At 34.7% G+C, this 25966-nt stretch overlaps 1 protein-coding gene across 1 annotated transcript in view; it reads left to right on the plus strand.

Annotated features, from left to right (window-relative positions):
- Nucleotides 1-25966, plus strand: part of LOC6050316 (potential E3 ubiquitin-protein ligase ariadne-2) — a 46426-nt gene that overhangs the window by 1339 nt on the left and 19121 nt on the right. The gene's annotated exons all lie outside the window — the stretch shown is intronic.

The raw sequence follows: 25966 nt of genomic DNA on the forward strand, positions 1-25966 counted from the left end.
AGTCAATACCTTGAAACGAATTAAATGCATTTTTTGGAAATGTTGGCAAATCAGCACATTATAGCTCAATTACAGCTTTTAGAAACAATTTTTAACAGAAATCAAGTTATAAATAGCTTAATGTGAAATGAACAAGCAGGTTTCTTTAAAACAATTAAATGATGGAATAAGGACCAAATTCGCAACCTGAAAAACACACGAGAATTTCCCCTACATCCTATTACAGTACTACAGTACTTATTTTTATTAAATTTGATTTAATGATTTTTAATTTGTTGGACTTGGTTTTTGCATCCACTGGCCCCTCGATCATTTCGGTTTGTTTTGATTTTTTGACGTTTGTCTGCTTTTTAACTGGGCTACAGCCCAGTTACCGAGGAGCACAGTTACCAAACATTTAAATACATGATTTTTGATCAGAAAATGTATCTTCAAAAAATATGCTTATGAAATATATTTTTGAAAATTTATACTGAAATTTATACCTTCCATGCACAACTTGTATTTTAAGAAAAACATTATTTTAGCATAAAAGTATTTGAAACTATTTATTTGTTGAAATCAGATTTACACAAAACCTGAATTTACATGAACGCATTGATCAGATGCTTAATTCGAACGGCCCTGTGGGCTAATGGCTGCGGCTTCTGTTTCGTAAGCAAAAGGTGCAGGAAACAAATCCGTTTGAATTTATAAATAAGGAATTGCCTGAGTTCTATACTGCCCATCATTGAAAAAACGGCTATTATCCACTTTTGGCAAAATCGCGATTTTTCTTCCAGGTGGTAAAAGATGATCCAACGCACGGGATGAGCACGGGGTATGTTGATGGTTCTTTTTCCCAGCCCTATTGTGGAACTCGACCAAATTGACCGTTTGACCAAATTTCATCGAACTTAAACAACAAGGTTGCGTAAGTGTCGTGGGGAGTTTCTAGTTGTGATGGTCTGGGATTCGCCCTAAGCAAGCGATACGACCATTGGCATACGTGAGATAAACGGATAAACTATTATTTTCAAGGCAAGCAATCGGATGCGGCTGTTGAGACATTTCCCGTTTAGTGAATGTGCGGAATTAATATTTTTAACGAAAGTTTATTCGAAAGCAACTGGATGCTGCTGTACCAATCCAAAGTATATTAATGATATTGAAAGATTTCTGAGATATATTTTTCAGATACAGTCCAGACTCGATTATCTGAAGGCCTTCGAAAAATTTCAATTTGGATAATCAAAACATCGAATAATCGAATCACGAAAAACATTTTATTTTCGTTGTCTTTTTTCTATGACCCCTAAACTGCCCCTGATCGCATAAATGTCCCATATGCATTTTAATCGAGATCGAGTTTTTGATGCAGTTTGGTTCAAAATCGTATGCTCTTTCGAAAGAGCCTATAACATCCAGTACTTTGTTCTAGAAATCAGGAGGAAATCTAGTTTTTTTGCGAAAACTTAAAACGTAACCATATATATGGGACAAACTTCAAATGCGTTTTTCTCAGCTTGCTGTTTTTGCATATGGGACATTTATGCGAACATGGGCAGTAAACTACGCTAAAGTGATTTAAAAATTTTAAATCCAATATGGCGGTCAAAAAAAAAGGCATTTTGTTATTCAATTCAACTATTCAAATTTGACTAAAATGAGGTCGCCGAACTCAAATTTAATATTAAAAACAAAAAACTAAAAAAAAAAAAAACAAAAAAAATGTTTGTTCGTGTTTTGATTATCCGAAGTCCCATACAAACCTTCGGATAATCGAAACTTCGGATAATCGAGGCTTCGGATAATAGAGTCTGGATTGTTTACAAATCTGCACCGTTGAACAAAGAATATTTTTTAAAAAAGGTGTTATGTTATGTTAAAGGCATAACCAGTTTAACAAAGAATATTTTAGACAGTAATAGAAAAAAAAGTATGCTAATTATACTTTCCCATAACTTCGCTACCGGCCATCGCACACAGTTCTAGTTCAAAATTTAGATAAACAATTGTAATTGTTATTTGATATAAAACACTATTTAAGAAGCAACTTCCTTGGGCCTTGCCAGGGGAGTATTATAAAGATCGTTATAGTACTCATTTTGTCAAGGGGCATGGATAGTTCCGTCGAAACTATTGGCACTACGCCCCCCGGGGCATGGCCTTCCTCTAACGTGGGATTTCTGCTCCAGCGCCTCTGACGAGACAGGAGAAACCGGGACCGACGTTTTACTTCACCATCCGATAGAAGCTCAGTGGATAAGGCGGGAATCGAACCCGCGTCTCATAGCATCATCGGGATCGGCAGCCGAAGCCGCTACCCCTGCGCCACGAGGATAGTTCCGTCATGGTAATGAAATTGAGGGTTTAATTGTATTGTTCCAAATACTGTTAAAACTTCCATTTTATTAACACAATGGATATCGTTCCATGCTGATGAGAACCCGGTTTGCCGTAGCACCAAGGCTTATCGATGTCTTTTGGCTTAACCATCTAGAAGTCGCGTATTTTGGGCACTCTTAAAATGTCTTTACAACGTGTGTACAATGAATAATAACGCGACTGCTGGTGAGTTAAGCTGGCGTCGAGACCAAGAGGTTCTCCGATAGTGGAAATATCACAAATGTACAACAAACCGCTACATATGTGACCTTTCCCCTATCGAACGTGGGAGTTAGGTTAGGACTTAGTATTCAAAAAAATAGTTTCTCATTCGAATTCCAAATTAAAATTAAAATAGGGTCTTTGAGGATTTTACATTTAGTAATTTTAGGAATTAGATTAAAGATAACAATTATCAGAATTACATTAGGCAGTCAGCGGGGCAAGTAATACAGCCAGAATCGTTAATTTTCATTCATGTTGAGTACTGTTCTGATTTGTCAAAGTTGCCATAGCGTCTCGATCAATCAATAATGAAATGATATCGGACAAAATTCGTTAATCTGTTGAACTAACGGTTCTCGGATTATGGTTGTATCGACCATTGTTGCGAATCGAGGATCTACTGGAGTTTTGACGATCAAATGGAGCCTAACATTTCAAAAGGGCGCATGGGTTTTGTGAGCAGGATAGTGTGTCCCTTTCACTTAAATGATAGTTTTCATATAGTGTGAGAGAGTTACACTCTTGTTTACAAGAGTTATATGCCCTAATGAAATGGAAGGCACGAAATGGTCGTCCATTTTCTCATTCACGACGCCTGTTTAACTGTTCACGTCGACGCCTGGAACTGTTCATTTATGTTTATTGGTTTTGGAAGCGGCAAGACAGGTTAAAGGCAAGATAAAGGAATGTTTGGCTCTGTAACTAAAAATTTTGGGGATTTAAGATTAATGTTATTTCAGATAGTTTAGTTAAGGTTTTGGCAAAAATGCTTCTAGGTGCAATGTACGACAAGACTACTGACAGACGTGACAGGACGAGGACCCCGTTTAGAGGTTGTAACATCGAGATTTGTATTCCATAAACAAGTTATTTTATCTTTCGTTTTCCAGTGCGATTTTTTGATTCCATTTAGAGTTGGAATGCATAATAGTATTTTGCTTTTTTTTTTTGAATAACTGCTTTAGAGTTCCTTTATTAGGTTTTAAATTTAGATAAACGTAACCGTTCAATCAATCCAAGTTCTTACCACTCACACCTACACTAATTTTCTTTCACCTTCCCCCTCCCGATCCCCTATATCTTCTGGTGGTGTTCATTTGGTATGCAATACTAGTTCGGCCACTACCCTTTTTTCCACAAGAAACCGGACTTGGATTGACTTGAGGCTGCGTCCCCCACTATATCACAATTCACGTCAAAAATGCGAAACAAAAGGCACACAGAAAAAAAAAACACTTTTCACTCCGAATATTTTTTTTTACGACCATGCGCTCCCTTTGCCAATTATTCACTGATGACGCTGCATTTTCAGAGGGTAATCTTCTCCTCGCAGCGCACAATTCACGACAAAAATGCGAAACAAAAGGCACACACAAAAAAAAACACTTTTCACTCCGAATATTTTTTTACGACCACGCGCTCCCTTTGCCAATTATTCACTGATGACGCTGCATTTTCAGAGGGTAATCTTCTCCTCGCAGCGCACAATTCACGACAAAAATGCGAAACAAAAGGCACACACAAAAAAAAACACTTTTCACTCCGAATATTTTTTTAACGACCACGCGCTCCCTTTGCCAATTATGCACTCTGTTTGCATTTGGTACCTTGGTCCTTGGTTTAAAAAAATAATCTGAATCTGAATATTTAAGAAAATTTTCCTCTTCCGGTGTGCCCGGAACCAGTTCCGGAGTGTCCAAGTATGGTACAATTTTATTTTTCTGGCTTGTGATTTCATGAAGTTTGATATGCCACACAATAGACTTGAAAATTTGGCATCCAAAAGTTCTGTTTAAAATTTGATTTTTAAAACCTTTAACGTATCTGTTTTTTATTGAAATCTCAGGAAGGTTAAGGTAACGACCTCAATCATTGCCATGATTTTTCGTTAGAAGATATCTGGAGTTTTTCGAAAAGGTCAAATAAACCAAATTTTCAGTTTTTGCTTTTTGTGTGTTTTTTAAAACCCCTGACTCAAGGCGGTTTCAAAAACACCCAAAAAGCAAAAACTGGAAATTTGGTTTATTGGACCTTTAAAAAAAAAAACTCCAGATATACATTTTGCTTCGTTTTCAATATTTTCACAATCTTCACTATTTAAGTTGTTTAGAACAGAACAGTTCTCAACCAGAAGTCAATGATTGCCTTTCAACATTATATAACTTCTGGAGCAATATTTGAATGGAGCGGTAACAAACGGGGTCACTTTTTAGTTTGACATCCCCTTTACACGGAGCTCACACACACTACCAAACGTTTGGTTTGATAGTAAGTGTGAGTCTCGTGTAAAAAGTGACAGTTCGTCGCTTTTTAGTTGGCCTTTCATTACATTTGTTCAAAAGGGATGAAAGGCCTTAAGAGCAATGTCGTACCGCCCCTTTCATCAGTGTCTTGCGAACCTTCGTGGTGAACGGACACTAGAGCTGCGGTATTTTTTACTACCTAAGCTCAGAGTTATTTCAAAACAAAATTCACAGTCTTTTTAAAGACTACCTGAGTTATTTTCCAAAATTCTAAACAGTCTTTTCAAGACTAACACCACCTGAAATTTTGTTGTATTTTACAAACGAAGCCATCTTTTAAGAGAACTTTGCTTGCAAAATGCGTCAAAACAAAGGTAAACGCAAATCTTCTGAAGATTTGGTCGTTACGTCGGTGAAGCGTTTGAACGCTAAACCGGCTAACGGAAACAGAAAAAGAAAACAGCCTCTTCTGAGGTCTGATTCTGATTCTGAATGTGAGGTCAATCCTCCAATTCCATTGACAAACAGTTTCGGTGTTTTATCCGAAACTGATGACAAGGAACCTTCTCCTCGTACTGAGCCTTCTGCCGTCGAGAAACGAGTAAAGGCTCCGCCAATTGTAGTGACTTCCGTCTCCGATTTGGCCAGCTTTCGAACGCAACTGAAGAATTGCAAGGAAACTTGCAATTTGAAGGTTTCGTTCCAGCTTGGTCGAAGAGGAGAATGTCGCTTGTTGACGGAATCTTTACAAGATCACCAAACTTTTGTTGGTTATTTGAAAAACCACAAACACAATTTCTACACGTATGAGACCAAGAATGCTCGGCCATTCAAGGCGGTCTTGAAAGGTCTCTCCAACGACTTGTCGGTGGATGAGATCAAAAACGAACTTAAGGTGTTGCTTGGCTTTGCCCCATCCCAAGTAATACCAATGAAGAAAAAATCAAACGGGAATATTTCTCGCTTTGGTTTGACTTCACAATTTTATCTGATTCATTTCAACAGAAATGAAATCAACAATTTGAAACTTTTGGACAAAGTTCAGTTTTTGTTCCATGTACGGGTAAAGTGGGAGCATTTTAAGAAACATGGCGGTAATGGCCAGAATCTGACCCAGTGCCGGCGTTGCCAGGCATTCGGTCACGGTACTGATCATTGCGCCATGGTTCCAAAATGCATGGTTTGCGGGGATTCTTCTCACGACAAGGACAATTGTCCCGTGAAAGAAGTCACCCAATTTAAATGTGCAAATTGTGGTGGAAATCACAAATCAAATTTCTGGGATTGCCCCATCAGAAAAAGGTTTTGGATTCTCGTGCTAAGCATCAGCCGAAATCCAAACCGAAATTTTCTCAAAGTCAGGTTGTACCTGCATCTTTAAATCAAACGTTCGTGCTGTCTCACTCGAACAATTCTAGAAATACCCCTACCGTGGAAACAGGCAACGGCATTTCTTATGCTAACGTCGTTTCAGGTTCATCCACGAATTTTAAATCCTCTACCAATCTTTCTGAAATTGGGCAGGTACCTCAAATTTCATTTGAAAATTTTTCTGCTGGCAACGCTTTGGGATCTTCTGATCTCGGCGATGTTACGTTTGAAAAATGACTTTTTGCAAAACTCACTGTTTGGTTTGATTCAAACAATGAGTAATGCTACATCCATGATGGAAGCAATCCAGATTGGATTAAAATTTGCGAATGATGTTGTTCTTACCCTGAAGTTTAATCATGGATCTAAGTAATTCCATCAATATTATGAATTTTAATGCTCGCTCTTTAAAAGCGAAAGAAAATGAATTTTTCAACTTTTACGAGTTCATAACGTGCATGTTGCTGTTATAACCGAAACATTTTTAAAAACTGGCACTTATTTGAAAAGTGATCCAGATTATAAAGTTATAACTAATAACCGAATGAATCGAAATGGCGGTGGAGTTGCAATAGTTATCCACCGTAGTATGACTTATAGCACGTTACGTGACTTTAAGTTAAAAGTTATTGAAAGTTTGGGCATTGAACTTGAAACTTCTTTTGGGAAAATTATGATTGCAGCTGCATATTTGCCATTCCAATGCACTGGGGAAAATAAAAATTATTTCAAAGGGGATTTGAATAAACTTACTCGGCATAGATCTCGATTTTTGATCATCGGTGATTTTAATGCCAAACACCAATCTTGGAATAATTCAAAAGTAAATTCCAATGGTAAAATTCTATTCAGAGATTGCACTTCTGGTCTTTATTCGGTTTTATACCCGAATGGGCCAACTTGCTTTTCTTCTGTTAGAAATCCATCAACAATTGATTTGGTGTTGACAAATCAAAGTCAGTATTGTGGTCCTTTAGTGACTCATGCTGATTTTGATTCTGATCATCTTCCAGTAACTTTTTCACTTTCTCATGAAGCAGTTACCAGACCCAATAGTTCTGTGTTTAATTACCACAAAGCTAATTGGGACAGGTATCAGCATCATATTGAGAATAATTTAAATCATGATTTTGTTTTAGAAACCAAAGCTGATATTGATTCAGCCTTGGAATCTTTAACTAATGCAATTTTGGATGCTAGGAATATTGCTATTCCTAAAGTCCAAGTCAAATTTGATTCTCCCATTATTGATGACGATCTTCAGCTTCTGATTCGTCTGAAAATGTTCGCCGAAGACAGTATCAACGTTCTCGTGATCCTGCACTGAAGCGAATTCAAAAGATTTGCAAAAGGTTATTGACCACAGATTCACTCTCCTGCGAAATGAAAAGTTCGCAAGAGATGTCGAACAAATTAAACCTTATTCCAAACCTTTTTGAAACTTTCAAAGGTTCTTAAGAAACCTCAAAACCCATCCCTTCTTTAAAAGATGGTGATAATATTCTATTAACTAATGGGGAAAAAGCTCAAAACTTGCTCAGCAGTTTGAGAGTGCTCATAATTTCAACTTGAATGTTTTGAGTCCTATTGAAAATCAAATTTCAATAGAATTTCAGAATATTGTTGAACAAGAATTTTCATCAGATGAAGTTTTTAATACGGATCTGAATGAAATAAAATCTATTATCAAAAATTTAAAAATATGAAAGCCCCTGGTGAGGATGGCATTTTTACATTTTAATTAAAAATTACCAGAAGCAACTTTAAGTTGCTTGGTCAAAATTTTCAACAAATGTTTTGATTTGGCATATTTTCCCAGTAGTTGGAAAAATGCCAAAGTAATTCCGATTTTGAAACCGGATAAAAATCCTGCTGAAGCCTCAAGCTATCGGCCCATTAGTTTGCTTTCATCTATTAGTAAATTATTCGAAAGAATAATTCTTAATAGAATGATGACGCACATTAATGAAAATTCAATTTTCGCTGATGAGCAGTTTGGATTTCGCCTTGGGCATTCAACTACTCATCAGTTGTTGAGAGTTTCAAATTTAATTCGAAGCAACAAATCTGAGGGCTATTCTACTGGCGCTGCTCTTCTAGACATAGAAAAAGCATTTGACAGTGTTTGGCATAAAGGTTTGATTGCGAAATTGAAAAGGTTTAATTTTCCGATTTATATCGTGAAAATTATTCAAAATTATTTGACGGATCGTACTCTGCAGGTATGTTATCAGAATAGCAAATCTGATCAACTACCTGTACGTGCTGGCGTCCCTCAAGGAAGCATTTTGGGTCCAATTTTATACAATATTTTTACTTCTGACTTGCCTGATTTGCCCCCAGGATGTCAGAAATCACTTTTTGCTGATGACACAAGCATCTCCGCCAAAGGCAGAAGCCTTCGTGTCATCACAAGAAGATTACAAAAAAGCTTGGATATTTTCAATTCTTATTTGAAAGAATGGAAAATTACTCCAAATGCTGCAAAACTCAACTTATTATTTTCCCTCACAAACCAAGGGCTGATTTTCTTAAACCAAAAGTCATCACATTATAAAGATGAATGAGGTAAATTTAAAGTGGGAGGATCAAGTGAAATATCTTGGACTTGCTTTTGACAAAAACCTTACTTACAAGGATCACATTGAAAGTATCCAGGTTAAATGTAACAAATATATTAAATGTTTGTATCCACTTATAAACAGGAATTCTAGACTTTGTCTCAAGAATAAACTGTTAATTTATAAACAAATTTTCAGACCTGCCATGCTTTATGCTGTGCCGATCTGGACAAGCTGTTGCTTAACCAGGAAGAAAAAACTTCAGAGGATTCAGAACAAAATTCTGAAAATGATTCTGAAACTTCCTCCCTGGTTCAGCACCAGTGAACTTCATCAATTAGCCGAAGTTGACACTTTGGATGTTATGTCCAATAAGATAATTGATGCATTTCGACAAAAATCATTGCAGTCTTCAGCTGCATTGATCCGCTCTTTATATAGTTTATAAGTTAGTTTTAAGGTATCCCTTTTCCCTTTTGTACATGTAGGACCTCCTACATTTGAAATCACTGAATAGTGAAAGCTACAATATTTCATGAATAGATGAAAGTTGCTAGTATTTAAAATTGAGGTGAAAAGTCATCGTTTGTGATTGGACACTCAATAATATTTTAACTGAATGAATGTACATGGAAAAGAAATTTGAATAAATATAAATTAAAAAAAAAAAAAAAAAACCGCCCCTTTCAAATGTTGCTCGAGATTTTTGAGACTCATGTGATTAAGATCAAAAATTCCTTAGAGCTGTCAGGGTACAACCGGCATGTGCTGATTAATATTGATGCAAAAATCATAAAATTGAACTATGTAAATACAGAGCATTTTAGAGTGATGATCTATGTTCTTTGAAAATGATTGACGGCTTCACCTTAACAACTTATTTGAGATTTTTTTTATGAACACGCATTAAAGTTGCCAACTGATTCTTAGCTAAATTCGTTGGTTCTCTCACTTTTTGTTTTATATTACAACAAAAGCTAAGCTGAACTGCCCATGATCGCATAAATGTCCCATATGCATTTTCATCGTTTTTGGGTTAATGATGCAGTTTGGTTCAAAATCGTGTGTTCTTTCTGAAAAGCATATAAAATCCAGTACTTTGTTCTAGAAATCAGGAGGAAATCCCGTTTTTTCACGAAAACTTAACACGTAGCCTTATGTGTGGGACAAACTTCAAATGCGTTTTTCTCAGCTTGCTGTTTTTGCATATGGGACATTTATGCGAACATGGGCAGTGAATGTTCCGTAAAAATCACTTTTAATTTTTTTTATTCAATTTATCACAAAATTTTGACGTTATTGGTAAATAAGGAAAGAGAAATTAAATTAAAATTTGTCTAAATTAAAATCTAAATCGTTTTTGGAAAATAACAATCTTGAAGCACTTGCTCCAACTCAACCAACTCTCCTTCCATTTAAGTCAGTTGGCAGTGAAATCCTGCCTGCTCGTCTTATTCGATTTCATTTCCCTAAACCGAAGCGTAACTTTAATTTAGAGACCTCAACGCAACGCAATCAAATCCATCAAAAACGACGAACTCCCCAGAAACGCACACTTTCCGTTTTTTTTTTTACATTCGACCATCATCATTCTCTGCCGTAGAGCTCAGCTCACCTCGCAAAACCTTGCGCGCACTTGTGCGGCTGAGGAGAGAGGCTAATGACTTATACCTGCGTACCCCCCCGGTTTTGCCGTGTACTTGTCGTTACACTATACTATACTAGATGATAGATATACCATACGGCACTAGGTATAAAGTGTGCCTAACTTTGTTCGAGTTTTGCTTTTGACTTCTGTTTCTGGGGTACACTAGAGTTGGCTGGGGGACGTGGAAACGCGACGACAATGGACAACAATGAAACTACGAAAAAAAATGTCCTAAAGAACATTCAAGTCGTGCTGAAGATGAGAAATTTGTAAACTTTTGAAACTAAAAGTTGAATAGACTATTATTTGCAGAGAATCTCCTTTACAAAAATCTCTGCATATTTTTAACTAAAAAAATACGTCTTCTTGTCTGTGCTTCGCACTAAAGGTACAGGGAACTTGTTTCGAATGCTCGCCGGTTTTCCTGTACTGTCTTATAACATTCAGTCGGCAGTATTTTTTTTTTCTTGTTCAATTCCATACCTTCCGTTGGTTGGAGTCGGTTCCACCTGAGTGCGCTCCTGCCACGTTCCAAGAATATGGTCCTCCCGGTGTGTTTATGTTGCCAGGGAGGGGGCGACCATCTCGGAAGAAGACGAAGAATGTAAAACTTTCAACGGTTATAAACTTAAGAAGTGTGTGACTATTAGTTGGATTGTCGTATGATTCTAATATACAGTCGACTCTCTGGCTGTCGATCTTCTCGATATCAATAATTCTCCATCTATCGATGAATTCTTCAGTCCCTTCAATCTACATACTTCAATTATCTTCATTCCTCGATATTTTCCCCTGCTTGAAGGATCTCTTCCTCGACGGTCCCTTGGATTCTGTTTGCTTTAAAAATCTCTTCCGGTTGTCAATAATTTCACTTTCTCATGGCTTGCATAGACATTTTTCTTGGCGAAACGAAGCTTTAAAGGGTGTTTGACATTAGTTTGTTTTTGTTTGATGGACGTTGCCATGATTCTTTCCCATAGATGGGTGCCAAGAAAAACATATTTTCAATCGAGTCTTCATTTTGCATCGTTCTGTAAACTGATGATTCTCTTCCTCGACGGTCCCTTGGATATTGACAACCAGAGAGTCTACTGTAATTAAAAAAAAAAGAAAAGTTTGCGCTTCATTTAAACTCTGTAAACCCATGAACCTACGTTTAAAAATAAAAATAGTTTGGTCTGATTTATGAGATTGGGAAAATTATTTATTTGCAGACCTTTTCAAAAGTAATGGTTAATTTAAAAAAATAAAATATCATTAAATTTCATAAAAGTATCATTTTTGCCTTCCTCACGTTACTGAGGAAAGGCAATAAAATCACTCAAAAATGAACTTCTCAATAAGTCCTCTTAGACCCACCTTCATGTATACCTATCGACTCAGAATCAAATTCTGAGCAAATGTCTGTGTGTGTGGTGGGATGTTGATAAAAAAAATTGTCACTCGATTATCTCGACATTGGCTGAACCGATTTTGTCCGTTTTGGCGTCATTCGATCCGTCTTGAGGTCCCATAAGTCGCTATTGAAAATTATGCAGTTTAGTTAAGTTCTTCAAAAGTTATGCTCAAAAAACGATTTTAACAAAAGCCCGGAAGATTGTAAAAAGGGTGGTTTTTGTAAGAAAATCCGTCATGCTATACATTTTTAGAAAGGTATTTAAAAGACCTTTCTAACGCGTCCAAGACATTGAAAATCTGACAAATCTATCAAAAGTTATAAGCACTTAAGTGTTATTTACGCACTTTTTGCATTTTGGATAACACCCTTTAAATGTAAGGAAGGCGCCAACCACCTAAGGGTGGATAAAGTAACGTTTTTTTAATACAATAACCAATAGTTTCCGAGATACCGTCAGGTGAAAATTACAGGATAATTCGGTAACACTTAGAAAAACTTTGTGAGGCTTTATCTCAGAAACTAGGGTATATGGCCCTATTTTGGACCTACTATGCAAAGCGTCAACACATTTCGCATGGTTCTCAGGAACGGTCTAACTAATTTGGCTCGTTTCAGGATTGGTTTGTGCCTTAATTTATGCTTAACAAAGTGTACTTTTGAAAATTGAAAATAATTTAACCATTTCATTGTAATAAGCATTTCAAGTAAAACATTTTTTGGATGCTTTTTGGACTTATTGAATGTATTTTGGAGACATCGTTGAACCTATTTTGGACCCACACTCTGATTGGTTGAAATTTTGACAACTTGAATTGCGGCGTGCGGCGTCAAAACGCACACTTACAAAAGCTCGGGTTGATAAACCAAAGGGCCTATCCACGATTTAAATTGGAAAATATTTATTTCAGAATTTAAATAATTATTTTAAAATAATGCATTTGAATTTGAAAACGTGTTTTAATTATATTGAATGGAAAACTCACGCAACCTTAGCAAGTCGCTGTCCTATTTTCTTATTTGCGTATTCTTCCGACTAAATGTTCAAGCATTAGAACATAGAAAAGGGTTGAGACGTTATTATTCGCAATAAAACCACCTCAACTTAAGTGGAATGAATGACAGAGATAATTAAAAAGCTACAAAGATTTTTTTATCTTCAGTTCTAAATTTTACGCAGAGCTGAAGTTCAAATATTACCTATTAAACATCAAGAAATTTTAAAGGGAGATTATAGCTTGTAACTTGGTGTGAAACTTTCACATCTGTTATGTTAAACTTTACAGTCGCTTGACAGAAAGTTTAACTACATGTTTCACTTTTAAAAAACAATGTAAGATTTGACAAGATTGCCTACCGTTCGGATCGGCTAGGAGGGGCGTAGTTTCAAAATTGATTATATTATAGGTGTTGAATAAATCATGTAACTAGTTATGTCTCAAATCATCTATATATATAAAAAATTTCGACGGTTTTGTTCGAACGCGAATCAGTTCAATACTGAGCGTCGGATCGAGGTGCTCTTTGTTGCGTTGGGTTCGTATAATCCCAGGGAAGGTTTATACGCTAACTAATTGACACTTTGGCCACTCTGGAACCGATTCCGGAGCATCGGCAAATTGTATGGAGAAAGTTACGTAAAATCAAATTTTGATCACAGGAGGCTAAATTGGCAAAAATCGAAAAACGTCAACAAACGAAAAAAGGCAGAACGAAGTTTGTCGGGTAAGGCTTGTAAAATATATAAAAGTACAAAATTAGACTACATCCTCAAAGTTAACATCGCATTTACCTCCAATGCTACAATTTTTTTTCGAAGATTTTTATTTTTCTAACAAATGCAATGATTTCATTTTATCTCTCCTTTCCGGAGCTTGCAGGAAACGATCCGGGATGGTCTGAAAACTGCAATTTTCCCAACTAGCAACACTGCGAAGTGCACAAAGACTCAACTAGCTCTCCATTTGTCGAAATTGTTTCACACCTCTTCTTTCAAAATCTCTAAGATTGTTTTTTTCGAAATGATTTAAATTCCCACAAAAATTATAAATTTTCGAAGCTGGAGATACAATTACACTTCAGAATAAAGAAAAATGAACAATAATCGATATATTTTGATAAAAATTTATGGTTTATTTGTGTTTCTAATATGATTGACTTAGTAATCTAAAAGTGTAATTTATTATAAGCCAACGCTGTTCATTGTGTAAAAATACGTTATAAATACCTGTATTTTTAATTATATATATTAGGCTGGCAAGAAAAATATTTTTTTGGAAATCTCTCCTTGGTTCAATTGTTTAGGAAATAATAAGTAACTGTGCCTATTTTGAGCCAAATCGGTTAAGGTTAAAATGTCGCTTTTTATCGTTGAAGTTTATATGGGGAAAATCGCAAAAATGTATTCAGAAAACATCATTTCAGTATTTTTGTGCCAGGTGGCGCGGGTCTCGCCCAAAATTGTCCAAGTGTGAGATCCTGTAGGAAATTCAATTCCTGCAACTTTGTCGGAGGGTCCAAAACGATCCGAGTTGATTCTGATGAATTATTAGCAATGCGATGAAAAGAAATCGGCTTATATACTTGAAACTGGGTACAGTCGTGCCTCGGTTTAGCACCGCATATGGGGATGCAAAACCGAGGCGTGCATAACCGAGGCACAGAGCTTATTGGATTTTGGCTATATGGGAGACATTGGCTATAATTCTATGAATAATCATGCAAACATCAAAAACTATAGTGTTTTGGAATCGGGATGATGTCAGCTATCCATTAAAATTATTATTTCATGAAAGTTTTCACAAAAATACGTATTTTTCCTGTATTTCGAAAATGCATATTTTTCTCTAAAGTAACCAAAAATATATTGTTATAGCAATATGGGTATCAAATGATCAGGTTTTTTCATACATTTTGGATGTAATAATAACATTTTTAGAAAATACTCCAAATTTTCACAAAACTACGTTTTTTTCGAAAAAATACTCAGAATTTCAATTTTTACAATATGGGTATCAAACGATCGGGATTTTTCATATATTTCGAATGTAATAACAACATTTTTTGAAAATACTCAAAATTTTCACAAAACTACGTTTTTTCGAAAAAAATACTCAAAACTTAATTTTTTACAATATGGGTATCAAACGATCGGGATTTTTTCATATATTTCGAATGTAATAACAATTTTTTTTTTGAAAATACTCAAAATTTTCACAAAACTACGTATTTTCGAAAAAAATACTCAAAATTTCAGTTTTTACAATATGGGTATCAAACGATCGGGATTTTTTCATACATTTCGAATGTAAAAACAACATTTTTAGAAAATACTCAAAATTTTCACAAAACGACGTATTTTCGAAAAAATACTAAAAATTTCAGTTTTTACAATATGGGTATCAAACGATCGGGATTTTTTCATACATTTCGAATGTAATAATTTTTTTTTTTTTGAAATTACTCAAAATTTTCACAAAGGTTTTGCGATGCCTGTCCGTCGGATCGCATGTTTTTTCGCGTCGTTCGTCGTCGGTGAGTTTGTCGGGTGAGTGCGCGCGTGTGTGTGTGTGTGTAAATATGCGGCTTGCTCTGGTTGTCACGATGACAGTTGAGGCAGTCCGTTTAGTGGTTACCTGTATGTTTGTCTATTCCTTTCTATTGACGTGGCTTTTTTTTCTTCTTAGTTAGATTGTAAAGTTCAAATATCGCGATCGTCTTTCTCGTTAGTCGAGTTTCTTTGTTCTATGATTTGCGATTGTTTTATGGGAAGATTCGTTCTTAATTGCGTTAGCATAATATAAATTATATTTGACCTTTTGTTTCCCGCGAAATCACATTTTAGCATTATAGCTCGTAAAGCACGGTGACAAATATTGTTTCAACGCGATTGTTCAAGTCCTTCAGATAACTCATATTTCATCAGTAATTAATTGGTCGCTCATCTTATAAAAACTTAAAAGTATAAATAGTCTCAGGTCAACTCTACGTAAATGTGTTACGCTGAGTATAATATTTCACCTTTTAATCACACACAATTTTGATTCTATCTTTCCACAGCCGGCTGTCTAAGATTAAATCATTTGTGCTAAACTCAACACCAAATAACCGGGAATGGTCTCATCCGCATCATCCGATTGTTTGCCTTGAGAATACATAATACATCACCCTATCACTCAACGAAATTCATTGATTATTGGGCCACATCATCATCCTCTATGACGAATCCTGGCCATTACCCTTTCCCACTAACAAAATCCCAAGTAGAAGTAGTTTTCCGGCACACGCGGGGGTGTGGATATCGTATAGAACCCACCCTTGGTAGCAGCCTGTGCTAACTAACATTCCCGTCCCGTTCCTCGAGATCTACAAACTGACATGGCGGGCGCCGTTGGTGGCCAATGACTGTTTCCTATTAGCAACGGCTCTAGTTTTGATGACCGTGATGTTTTATCTTTTCAGCGCATTCATGAATGCTGTTGATAAGGAAACATTATTTGATCGTTGAAGCGTATGACCGGTTGTGTTGATAGGATATTACGGTCCTGTTCAGCAACGGAGAAGGACAACCATGGGTGGTCTCTCATGCTCATGCTCATGCTCATGCTCATGCTCAATTACTCAAAATTTTCACAAAACTACGTATGATACCCATATAGTAAAAATTGAAATTTTGAGTATTTTTTTCGAAAATACGTAGTTTTGTGAAAATTTGGAGTATTTTCTAAAAATGTTGTTATTACATTCGAAATGTATGAAAAAATCCCGATCGTTTGATACCCACATTGTAAAAACTGAAATTTTGAGTATTTTTTCGAAAATACGCAGTTTTGTGAAAATTTTGAGTATTTACTAAAAATGTTGTTATTACATTCGAAATGTATGAAAAAATCCCGATTGTTTGATACCCATATTGTAAAAATTGAAATTTTGAGTATTTTTTTTTCGAAAATACGTAGTTTTGTGAAAATTTTGAGTATTTTCTAAAAATGTTGTTATTACATCCAAAATGTATGAAAAAAACCTGATCATTTGGTACCCATATTGCAATAACAATATATTTTTGGATTCTTTAGAGAAAAAAAAATGCATATTCAAAATACAGGAAAAATACGTATTTTTGTAAAAATTTTCATGAAATATTAATTTTAATGGATAACTGACATCATCCCGATTCCAAAACACTATAATTTTTGATGTTTGCATGATTATTCATAGAATTATAGCCAATGTCTCCCATATAGTCAAAATCCCATAAGCTCTGTGCTTCAGTTAAGCACTGGGCCGTGCTTAACTGAGGCAGCTGAACGGTGCAAAACCGGGGCAGTGCAAAACCGAGGCGTGCAAAACCGAGGCATGACTGTATATAAGAAGTACATAAGAAAATATTTAAAAAAAAATCACCTAAAATCAGGATCATCTCGGATCGTTTTGCATCCTTCGGCAAAGTTGTAGTGAATTTAATTCCTACAAGAATCTTACACTTGGACAATTTTGGGCAAGACCCGCGCCACCTGGCAGAAAAATACTGAAACGATGTTTTTCTGCATACATTTTTGCGTTTTCCCATATAAACAACAACGATAAAAAGCGACCTTTAAACCTTAATACTTATTTTTGCCTAAGGAATCGAGTCAGAAGGTATCCCTGATTTTTTATTGTTTTTCAGTAGAGAGCATTTAAAAGACGTGCAGATGACAATTCAAAGCATTTTTAAGTTTTATAATTCGTATATTTATCGAAAACTGATCGACTGGCGCTTAGGACCTTTTTAAAACTAACCCTAGGCCTAGATTTTTTAAAATAAATTCATACGACCTTATCGAAACCACTCTTGAGCAAGGTTGACAGCGCCTGTCACGGTGACAGCTGACGATTGAATGAACTAGGCCCTTTTGGTTTTTCAATCGTGTCCAGTTCAATTCCAGAAGGGTAGCCAGATTGCATTTTTGAAGCAAATATTAATTAATAGGTGCAGCTAAATTGGTGAAAATAAGGCTGCGAGAAAAATATATCAACATCAGTTTAAATTTTAGGTCAGATTGCAATCAGTCTTAAAAATCATCCCTATCTTTATTATAAATTTGCATTTTTATCATTAAAAATCATATTTTCATTGTTTCTGTTTATCATTTGCTTTTTAAAGCTTAGTTTTATTTGAAATAATTACAGTCGGAAAAACTAATCCAAATTATTAAGTAAAAACTTTGCATTACATTTCAATTAAGTATCGAAATAAATTCATAAACAAAACTGGCAACACCTTGTTATACATGTATTGGTGATAGCCTTGAACTGAAGGAAAAGTAGCTCCAAAAACTGATCCAACGCGGTTGATTAGAAAATATTTTTTCAATTGAGTTTTTTTAAACTATAGATCAGTAATTTCAACGGTTTAGTGACTAAAAACATATAAGTATTAAATAAATAACACTTACATTACTCGGAAACCGGCTGAAAATAGCTTGATGCTAGTGAAAAACAGAAAGTTGTACAAGGTGTCCCGAGCCAAAAGTGATAAGCAACGAGGCCGAAATTTTGGACCTAATCGATGTGCTAGGAAAATCATAGGAAATGCGAGTGGCATTGGAAAAAGTGGCTGAAAAAGCGGAAATAATCAAAAATGTTAACATTTTTAGAAGAGGTAAGCTACAAAACGATCCTGCTTACACTTTCTGTTGGTTGGATTCAGTAAATTCGTACTTTAAAAGCCTGAACTACCTCGATTAATAAAAATAGGTCCAGAATAGGTACTAGGTCCAAAATAGGGTCATATACCCTAATTGATATCGGTACATTTTATCAAAAAAAAAGTAAAGTACTGTTCGATTGCAAATTTGATTTTGCTAAAGAAATTTATTATTAATAATTATTTTGTCTTGCTTTTTGATATTTTCCAAAATACCAAAACTGATTTTGCTATTTTGCACCATCAAGGGCTATAACTCAAAATATTTCTTTTTTAATCCCCTAAAATATATATATATATATTTTTTTTGAGAATTTACTTTTCAGAATTCACAGAAAACAGAAACTTAACAGAATTAGATTTTTTCCTTGCACCTTTTTTCCCGAAAAGTCCTAATCATAACCTAGAATTTTGCAGAAGACACCAAATCGATAAGCAATTTCCTTCTCAAGATACAGAATTTCATACATTTACATACTCATTTTGAATGACCAGCCCCCAATATTATATGGAGACTTGCATGGAAAAATGAATGATGAAAAATTGATTCTTTTGACCATAGGGAATGCATGGACAAAGTTTCATCCAATTAAAAAAAATCACTAATAGCGAAAAAAGCGAAATCGTGGAAAATTTACTCATACCTAAAATGTTTCTGAAACATTTTGCATTAAACACAATCTTTTTTTTAACAAAAAAAGGTATTAATCATCCTGATTCGATAAACTGAAGTCCTAAGCAAAATTTCACTTCACTTAATAATGCATGCATAATGTTAATTGGTGGTTGATTGGTAATCAAGCTACAAAAAGTTTATTTTACATACAAAACAGAACAAATTTAGAAAAAAAAGAATAACCAAAAAAAAAGGTGCAGGGTGCTATGTTCTACATGACCAATATGACAAAGAACTTTGTACTATACTCTGAAAAAATTTTATTTATATTTTTTTTAATTATTTGCCAATTTATCCTGAATAATTAATTCTAATTTAATGTTTTCAATTATTGGCACCTCTGTGGAGATAAATTGCCAACACACGAAAATATTGCCAAAACAAGTATGGATCGGGAAATGATTTTTGATCTTTAAAATGCATTGGAAAGAAGAACTCTTAAAATTCTAGAAAATTTATGAATTGCAAGTTTTACTTGTTTTATGTGACTGTGAACTGTGAAAAAGTGACTTTAAAAACATGAAAAAATTTTATGATATAAGGTGATAGAATATGCCAAGAACTACCGAAAACTAACATAAACTAAACAAGATAAATGAAATTAAAATACTTAAAATAAAACAAAAAAAAAACATAAAACAAGAGAAGTAAAGTTTTCGTAGAACAAAAGTTGCTCAAAATGACTTCCTGAACACGGGAAAAATAAAAACATTCGAAAAATCTGGCCAGTAGAGGGTTAAGAAAAGACATTTTCTGAGTTATACAAAAGCCAACAATTTGAATGAGAAAAAAATAACCTCAACATCGACAATTAAAAGCATTTAGTCGGATTTGGGCACATTTAAAAAAAATCCTGAAACTGGAAAATTTTCGCTAAAATTCGCAAACCTCGTCGGATAACTTTTAACTCGCGCAAAAAAAAATTGCGACATATTGCTTAGGCTACTATTTTGCGTAAATAGATTTTTTTTGTTGAAAAACGAAATAAAAATGGTTACCTTTTTGTGTACCTGTTTTATTTTCCTCGAATGGTCAAAATTTCGGAATATTTACAAACAATTTTTAGTAACGATAGCTATCAAACTTGTGAGGACGAATCAATCACGCAAAAGATTGCAATGATCATATGTAAGCAAGTACACTGTTTAGGGCAAAAAAAAGTATAAATTAAATTCAAAAAAGGAAGTTTTTGATTTAAAAAAAAAAAAGTTTCTAGTAAAGCTAGTATCTACACATCATTTTCCCAAGTCCTTCAAGAAAAATTGCTTCGTCTACTGACACCGAGGCCAAAGTGGTGTGCCGTTGCAAAAAGAAGACAAGTGGCACGAAATAATGAGGTTGTCGCTGCTATAATTCTAAAATTAGGGCTCTAGTTTAAGTTGTTTTGTACAATCAATATTGCTGGTTTAGTGACAGAGACGAACATGTAAGAAGGTCGGGGAATCTAACTATTGAGTAATGGTATTAAGGGTCCACTTGCCACAGCCGACGAACACGTGACAAACGATATGAAGCGCTCTTAAGGGGTTTATTTTGAGCATACGTAACGGGAAACCTGCAAAGTGCAGCACCTGTGACTTGTTCGTTTGTGAGTAAACGGTAGACCTTGAAAAGGTAACAAGTTCAACCTTTTTTCCCACTTAAAAAAATGCGATTTTTCTATTTTCATCAATCAAATTAAACCGGATTTGTTAAACATAAATAAAATCTACGTATTCTTGTCAATGTTTCGTAAAAATTAGCGCGTCCTTAACCGCCGCACCCTAATTGGCTTGTTTGGCATCCGTGACATGTCAGTGACCTTACACTATATACCATAACCGGCCGGCACTGCGATGTTCAGTGATTGTTTTTCTTCTACGATTCTAAGCACTTCATGGGTCGAAGCGAAAAGAAATTCAAACAGGGTAAACACAACACAGAATTCGTTCTTTGTGTGGTTCCGGCCTAGAGTGGCACCACCATATTTGCATTGTGACAGAAATGGTTCAAGGAAGGACATCAAGACTGTTTTTGGTTTATTTTCGCTTCCAGTTTTTCGCCAGTTTGAATCGTGTACTTCTTGGATTGAATGATAATCTCAGGATCTTCTTATTTTGTAGGCTCTAATCAGTCTAATCCTAGAATTATAAAAAATGTTTTTAAAAACTTTTTTTTTGTTTTTTTTTTTATTTTCAATTCATATTTAACACTTCAGCATTTCCTTTTAATTTTTACAAATTCATTAAAACATTGAAAAAAAAAAAATATTTTCAGATCAAAACTCTAAAAACAATCTTCCAGGATGAAAATTTGAAGTAGGTACAATAGTATGTTGCTTCGGCTACAGTTAAGAGAAAACGATACAATAGAATTCAATTTTCAAACCTTCAAAAGGGCGAAATATTGAATGTTTGGCACTTTTGAAATGTTAGTCTCGGTTTAAAAAAATTGAAAATATTTTTTTCGAAAAGATCGGAAAATTTCACGAATGTTTCATATTTTAACATTGAAATCGGACCATTAGTTGCTGAGATATCGACATTAGAAAATTGTGTGTTGTTTGGGTGGGACTTAGAAAACATCAATTTTCCTGTTTTTAAACCTTTGCATGGCAATATCTCAGCAACTAAGGGTCGTATCAACAAAGTTCAAAAGTGCAAAATATAGAGAATTTTCTCAGGTTTTCAAAAATATTATTTTCAAAAGTGGGCAAACATGTGCACTAATTTAAAAAAATTATAAACTTCAACTATTTTTAGAAAAGTCACCTGAAAATGGTTTTAACTTGATAACGGTGCACTCTATCAAAATTTCACTAAAGTACTTTTTGATTGTAAATTTGATTATGCATCGAAAAATGAAGTTAAAAAATGTTTGCGACCAATTTTTCGATTTTTTCAAAAAATCAGTATTGATTCAAAAATTCATAACTCGCTCAAAGATTTTTTGCACAACCTGGAAATTTCTGAAAAGTTGGCATTTGATGTCCTCTAAAACATATAAAAAATAGTGTGTTTTTTTGCAAATCAAGTTTTAGTGACAAAAAGTGAAATTAAAAATCATCAAAAAAATTTTTTACCGTGTATCATTTTTTTTCAGTGTAGTCCATATCCATACCTACAACTTTGCCGAAGACACCAAATCGATCAAAAAATTCCTTCAAAAGATACAGATTTTAGAAATTTCATACATCATTTTTGTATAGCTAGCTGCCAAATTTGTATGGAAAATTATATGGACAAACTAATGATGCTAAATGGCTTCATTGGGCATACCGAAGGCACCAAAAAAGTTTCAGTCGGATTGAAAAATACAAAAAAAACGAATGACCGAAATCTGAGAGAACTGCTTCAAATTATTTTTTTTACCAAATTGAAAAAAGCCGAAAAATGCCAAATGTTCTACAGTGAAAAGGCAGATGGCCAAATTCTGTTTTTTTCTTCATTTGGATGAAATTTTGTGTGTTCTTTTTTATTACCGAAGAATCATTTTGCATCATCAGGTCCTCAATGCATATCTCCATACAATTTTGGCAACCGTCCATAGAAAAAGGCTATTGAAATATTATGTGTCTTGAGTTCTGGAGTTTTTTTTAAAAGGTCCAATAAACCAAATTTTCAGTTTTTGCTTTTCGGGTGTTTTTTAATACCCCTGACTCAAGGCGGTTTCGAAAACACCCAAAAAGCAAAAACTGGAAATTTGGTTTATTGGACCTTTAAAAAAAAAACTCCAGAGATATAAAATAACAGACAGAAAATCAGTTACACTCTTTAAAATTACGCTTTGGACTTTTGACACACAAAAAAATAATTGCGCAAAATATGCCATTTTTGAGCAATAGCACAATTTGTTCAAAATTAATTTGATAGTGTTGCCAATTTTTTGATAAAATCATTTTTTCAAAAACATAGAAAAAAGTAGAAAAAAGATTACGTGAAATCAAATTTGCAATCGTAAAAAACATAACATACATTTCGATATCGTGCACCGTTTTCTGTTTTATTAACACTTAAGTGCTCATAACTTTTCATAGGGTTGTCAGATCTTAAATATGTTCAGCTAATTAGAAAGGACTTATGATAGCTCACCCAACGATGAGTTGCGTGCTAGATCTGGACATTATTTTCATCAAAATATCTGAGATCCGGTCTTAAAAAAAGTGTATAAATAACACTTAAGGGCTAATAACTTGTGATAAGGTTATCAGATCTTCTATGTTTTAGACAAATTTGAAAGGTATTTCGAATACCTTTCTAAAAATATATAACAAGACGTGTTTTCTTACAAAATTTACCCTTTTTACAATCAATTGAACAATTGAAATTTCGGCTTTTGCTGTAAATATCGTCCCTTTTAAATCAACTCAATACTTTGTTCTTAGATTAATTGATATAAAATGTATACAGGAGAAATATACCCTTTCTAATCAAACACCTATCTTCGTCATTTGAAGAGTTTGATGCTCGATTAAAGCTCCAAAAATACTATTTAGGCTATAAACATACCAGCAACAGCACCACCTCAAGTAAGCACGCAAATTTATGCCATTTACTGGCCTAAAACATCAAATTCAACGCACTTTTGATAATAATTTCTATTTTGCGAGACCATTTCTCATCATTTTGGTGGCACACACATCCACACGCAAGATGAGCGGTTAACTGCTTAACGAAAGTCGCCATCAATATCTTTTCACTTGCGCTAACGATTTCAAAGCGCTTAAGATATAAAATTGCTTCCAACTACCGGAAAAATATTCTTTAGCACATTAGTTCGTCACTCACTTGAAAAATAATCCCGAAACATGTAAATAATTAGCAAGCGCCAACCAAAAAACTAACGCGCTAAATCTTTTGACGTTTCAATTTTGACTACCCATTCCAATCGAAAGCTGAAGAAAACCGAGCGAGAAGCGAAGGCAAATAAAGAACAAAGGGTGGCCACCAACAGTGAGTGATCCAGTGATGCCAGGAAATATTCTCTATAAATGCTTAAAATTTCATCAATTTTGGCAGCACTAAGCAGACCCAAAAGAGCGCTGGAAGAAAAAAAAGAAATAGGCTGAAAATAGGAAAATGGGAGTAGCCCAATGCACTCGACTGATTAGAATACATTTGGGAAATATTTTTGTTAAATGCTTGTGAAAGGAATAGCATAACTTTTAATAAAAGTGAAAATAAACAGAAATGTTCACAAAAAGTACCTCTACCCGTTGGTGTACTTGGTTTTAGTAAATTTCAAGGAACACTCCAGATTATCCAGCATCATTCAAGCACGATCGCTTATTAGGCTTAAAATGGGTATATATCCCCTAGATCAGGTTACTGCAACGGGGAAGCTAGTTCTAGCAGTTACATAAAACGTTAAAGGTTTTGTCCCCAGCAAGTCAGCCAGCGGTCACGAGCTTATGCGTGTCCCACCTTTGCTCAATGGCACCGTGGAAAGTCAAGTTCAAGTGCGGTTACGATAAAGTCCCGCAGAGTCCTCCGAAATTCTATTGCTGTGAATGTCATCTTGTAGTTGTAGTTGGTTAATTCAACGCAAAATGTTCAACAAAGATAGAAGGTATTTATATTTTAAAATGTAGTTTTCAAACCAATAAAAATTCCATTTAAAGACATTTTTAGAAAACAAGTGCCCTTTTAAAATATTTCGCCCCAAAAATAGTAGCCACCAAAAAACCTTGGTCAGTTTCTAACACTCTGCTCGCGAGTGACCGTTCTATGGCTGGTGCCATGTGCTTCTGCTTCTATTCTGCTGCATGAATTAAATTTTGCGCACGCTAATACCAAAACTGGTTTACCTGACTGGTCAGATGAGATGGGCAACGAGCTGATCGCCGTCGTCGTCGTGTCGGTTGAATATTCATGTGATTCCGATACGAGCGACGACGACGACCCCATAAGAAGCGCGCCAAAAATTATGGAACTTGCGGAAGTTTGTGATGGATGGGGCGGAGATCGCATCAGGAAGTGTGTTGCTTAGTTTTGGGGTTGGTTTTATGGCATTTCGTTTTATAGCGTTATTTGCATTGGACAAAATCGTATTTTTTTTATCTAACAAATTCTAAATGTTATAAAGTCATAGCCTTTGACATTCGACATCGCCATCGATGACATCGATAGAACATGTATTTAATTGATGATTTATATTTTTTTTTTATTTAAAAATGTATTTTGCTGCGCTCCGATTTTTTTGGGAAGATTTTAAATAGGGGAAATATACTCATTTTAATCACTCTAAGCTCATTTTTGCCGTTTTCCGCTATTAAATCAACATTTTAAGATGTATCATCAATGGAGAGTTGCTTGCACACTTTTATTTGAGCTATTTATTACTTTGGAACAGTCAAAAACACTATATGAAAGCTGTAATTCATGATCAAAGTGCTGATAGGCCGATAATAGAAATTGACTGAGAAATCGAATCGAATTGGCTTTATTTCCAAAACATAGAAAAAATCATTCAGATAAGACATTTGTTATTTAACGTTTTTGTTGGAAATAGAATATTTTTGCAATTTGAAAAATTATGTATTTTCCCTAAATTACAGAATAACAGTTTTTTTTTAAATTATATATTGGACAAATCTAAATTGAAATTCTATTTGTTTATAACTACAATAGTTGTTCGGTAACTGGGCGCTCGATAACTGGGCCGTAGCCCAGTTAAAAAGCAGACAAACGTCAAAAAACCAAAACAAACCAAAATGACCGTAAAGTACTTTTTGATTGCAAATTTGATTTTACATCGAAAAATGAAGTTGAAAAAATTTTGCGACCAATATTTCGATTTTTTGAAAAATCTGT

Source organism: Culex quinquefasciatus, chromosome 3, assembly GCF_015732765.1.
Source record: "Culex quinquefasciatus strain JHB chromosome 3, VPISU_Cqui_1.0_pri_paternal, whole genome shotgun sequence".
NCBI lineage: Eukaryota > Metazoa > Arthropoda > Insecta > Diptera > Culicidae > Culex > Culex quinquefasciatus.